Source organism: Macrobrachium rosenbergii, chromosome 5, assembly GCF_040412425.1.
Source record: "Macrobrachium rosenbergii isolate ZJJX-2024 chromosome 5, ASM4041242v1, whole genome shotgun sequence".
Lineage (NCBI taxonomy): Eukaryota > Metazoa > Arthropoda > Malacostraca > Decapoda > Palaemonidae > Macrobrachium > Macrobrachium rosenbergii.
The window spans coordinates 40,227,990-40,232,848 of NC_089745.1; positions in this window are offsets into that span (position 1 = coordinate 40,227,990).

The window sequence follows — 4,859 nt, forward strand, 5'->3', positions numbered from 1 at the left end:
CAAAACAACTCTCATTTAAAACAATGTTCCTTTTGAAATACCGAAGGAATATTAGCATTTTATTTCTCTGTAAAAAAAGAAAGCTATTGAATCGGCTTTGTCCGTCCGCCTGCACTTTATTCAGTCCGCACTTTTTCAGTCCGCCCTCAGATCTTAAAAGCCACTGAGGCTAGATGGCTGCAAATTGGTATGTTGATCATCCACCATCCAATCATCAAACATACCAAATTGGAGCCGTCTAGCATCAGTAGTTTTTATTTTATTTAAGGTTAAAGTTAGCCACAATCGAGCTTCTGGCAACGCTAAAGGATAGGCCACCACCGGGCTGTGGTTAAAGTTTCACGGGCCGCGGCTCATACAACATTATACCGAGACCACCGAAAGAGAGATCTTTCTTCGGTGGCCTTGATTATACGCTGTACCGGCTATACAGAAAACTTGATTGCGCCGAAGAGACTTCGGCGCATTTTTTACTTGTTTCCTTTTAGAGTTATTTGGAGTTGAAAAACATCCATTCTAAAACACACCTCTGGTCAATGATATTTTCATATTGCAATCATTTTGTCTAGGAGTTAATAGACCTTTCCTCTTAAAACAATTTTGGAGATGATGTAATTTTCCTTTAAAATAAGTCTGGAATCAATTGTTTACTCCCTATAAAAACTACGGACTTTATAGAATTTCTCGTCTGTTACAACTTTGAAGTTAATGCAATTTCCACCCTATAAAAGCTCCGGACTTTCTAGAATTGTTCCTCTATTACAACTTTGATGTTAATGCAATTTTCATCCAATAAAAGCTCCGGCCTTTATAAAATTGTTCCTCTATTACAACTTTGAAGTTAACGGAATTTTCTATGAAACTCCGGACTTTTAACATTTTCCCTTTATGACAATGTTTTTAGTCAATAGAATTTTCATCCTATATATACTCGGGATTTTATAGACTTTTTCCCCTATGGCAACCTTTTCGGCCTATAAAACCTTCACTTTCAACATTTTCCCTCTATGAAAACCTTTCAGTCTTTCAGCCTATAAAAACACCTGGCTTTATACAATTTTTCCTCTATGGCAACCTTTCAGTTAATACAATTCTCGATCTATAAAACCTTCACTTGCAACATTTTTCCTCTATGAAAACCTTTCAGTCAATGGAACTTTTAATCTATAAAACCTTCATTTTTAACATTTTCCCCTCTATGAAAACCTTTCGGTTAATAGAACTTTCAGTCAATAAAACCTTCACTTTTAACATTTTTCCTCTATGAAAACTTTTGCCAATAGATTTTTCAATCTATAAAACCTTCATTTTTAACATTTTCCCTCAATGAAAACCTTTCAGTCAATAGAACTTTCAATCTATAAAACCTCCACTTTTAGCATTTTTCCCTTTATGAAACCCTTTCAGTCAACAAAGTTCTCAGTCTATAAAACCTTCACTTTTACCATTTTCCCTCTATGAAAACCTTTCTGTCATTAGAAATTTCAGTCTATAAAACCTTCAATTTTAACATTTTCCCCTCTATGAAAACCTTCAGTCAATATAAATTTCAGTCTATAAAACCTTCAGTTTTACCATTTTCCCGCCATGAAAACCTTGCAGTTAAAATTTCCCTCCTACAAGGACTTTCGAGTACCAGAAAGCCATCATCAGGATCAAAGAAGGAAGCCGGCTGACTTTCCCAGCAGGACCTTAGCAAAGAGGCTAATTACCTCACCTGATATGCAACCCCTCCCCTCCCCACCCACCATCCTCTCCTCCCAGGAGCAAGATTGATGTCCTGAAAGTCCTTCAGGGAAGATGCCCCAAGAGCTCCCGCGAAGGACTCTTTCAGGATATCACAGACCAAACCCACGTGATGGCCAGGGGAGGTACTTCCTTTTTCCTAACCCTTCGAGAGGTTGTGTCTCGTCTCGAAGGATTTTGTTTGTCTTTGATGATGCCGGCGGGAGTGACCACAGAGACAGCAGTCTTTATTAAGGCTTGTCACTGTATTTTTAATTTAGTATTATGGAACAGAGGGGTTATACACAAATACGAGTATAATAACATGACTGGCAGTGTGTCTGTGTATGTCTGTGTGTACATTATCTGTTTACTTCTTAAATACATATGTATGTAAGTATGTATACATACAAATGTATTGAAGAAGTGCATGGATAATGAGTACACACACATATGTAAATATATATATATATATATATATATATATATATATATATATATATATATATATATATATATATATATATATATATATATATATATATATATATATATATATATATATATATATATATATATATACATATATATATATATATACATATATAGTCTCCTTGCAAACCTGCAACCATAAATTTACCCCAGTTTTGCAATTATATAATCAAACGCATCAAACCGAATGAAACAAAAAAAAAATGTTAAAAAGTCCTATCGTAAGACGCACAAATAATAATGCAGCGAAGATAATGGTCTTCCTTGAAAGAAAGAAAAAAATGAAGAACTTGAAAAAAGAAAAAATACGAAGAACTTGATACAAGCCACAAATAACAAGAGATCCTTGAGGTTTTTCAATCGCCATCCGAGTGACCTTAGAAGCAGCCTTCAAAAACCCTTTTTCAGGAGGTCATCTTAGCATGCCACGGGCGGCGACTGCTTCTAAGGGTATAATGACTGTTGTGTTTTCTATCGCCTTCTCTCTTCTCCTCTTCTCTCTTTCGGGCGGTAGGAATCACAGACCTCCCAAGGTCGATGCCATTCGGTCTAGAATAATTATAATTCCTCGTCGTTTCACCGAGATTATTCTGTTCTTATCTATCTCTGTTCCTTTTGTTGGAATGTAAAATTTTGGAATATAAAATTTAGGCTAAAGGCCAATCGCTGGGACCTACGAGGTCATTCGGCGCTGAAAGCGAAATTGAGAGTGAAAAGGTTTGAAAGGTCTAACTAGAGGAAAATCTCGCAGTTGCACTATGAATCAACTGTTAAGAGACGATGCAAAGTAAGACAGAAGAAAGAGAATATGAACGTAGGTTCTGTAAAAGGAATGAAAAGTTTTGCAGCTAGGGCCCGTTGGAACGCCGCGGCAAAGAACTTTAAGCAATGCCTACAGTGCACCATTTGAGGCACACTGATGGCACTAGCCACCTATGGGGAATGTTCATTCTGTTGATTTTAGTATTATTCGGAAGGAGAGGAACACAGGAGTTCGGATTTTTACTCAGTTCCGTTAAGAGAGCAACATTATGATTTTATATATATATACATATAAATATATATTTATTATATATACGTATATATCCCAACACTGGTAAAATGTTAAGAGATTCAACCTCAAAAGGTAACGGTTCTCCACGGTTAGTGCCTGTACCGATTAGCTATGCCTGGACAGCGAGTAAAGGGGTAATTTTTATCTCACATTTTTTCATTTGAGGGTCAAACCGAATCCTTCCAAAGGTCGTCTTCTCTTACACGTATAATCGATCATAAATTACGCGTAAATTACTTTCAGCCTCCACCAAAGCAAAACTTAATTTTCAGTTATCAAAATGATGATGATAATGATTATTCTACACCAATTTTGTGACAGACTACAGAAAAAAAAGTGGGATGAAATTTTCAATTATCAGACCTATTATTATCATTATTATTATTATTATTATTATTATTATTATTATTATTATTATTATTATGCACACCAATTTTGTGGCAGACTGCATTAAGAAAGTGGGATGAAGCACTCTGTTATCAAATCTATTATTATTATTTATTATTATTATTATTATTATTATTATTATTATTATTATTATTATTATTATTATTATTATATTCTGCACACCAATTTTGTGGCAGACTGCATTAAAAAAGTGGGATGAAATTTTCTGTTATCAAATCTACTACTACTACTACTACTACTACTACTACTACTACTACTACTACTGCTACTATTATTATTACTATTATTATTATTATTATTATTATTATTATTATTATTATTATTATTATTATTATTCTACACACAAATTTTGGGCCAGACTACATTAAAAAAAGTGGGAGGAAATTTTCAGTTATGAAAACTACTACTACTACTAATACTACCACTGTCATTATTATTATTATTATTATTATTATTATTATTATTATTATTATTATTATTATTATTTTACACCATCAACTTTGTGGCAGACTACAGTAAAAAAAAGGAATATGAAATTTGGAGAAACTTCACACTACAATACTTTTATTCCATAAATTTATATCTTGGAAATTTTGATGACATAGCTGCGTAACTTGTCATCTGACTGGAGATTTGCCATATTTTCTATATTTTGTCAAATTACGCCGGCAAATGAAAGCTATTAAATTTAACGACAATTCGTATGCATGCCTGGTTGTCGGGGCCACGTTTATATAAAATTTGATATAATTTTAAGACTACGGGTTCGATTTTGTTCAAATTTCATAGCAGGCTAACGTAGACACGGGTTCTATTGTGTCACATGACATGGTGGCCATAATGGATTTTTTGACAACGTAAAAAGGTCTTCAGAATTGCTAATGGAAAAATGTCGCATTTAGGATGTACTATCTAAATAAAAGGTGTTAATCTGTCAATTCATATCCAGATCAGATGGTGACGATCATATTAACATGGTCACGTCTCTCTCTCTCTCTCTCTCTCTCTGTATATATATATATATATATATATATATATATATATATATATATATATATATATATATATATATATATATATATATATATGTTACAGTCAACACGCGTAATCAGTCATTACGCGTAATGACTGAAATTTCAGTCATCACGCGTAATGCACTTAGGACATTTGATCCCCCAGG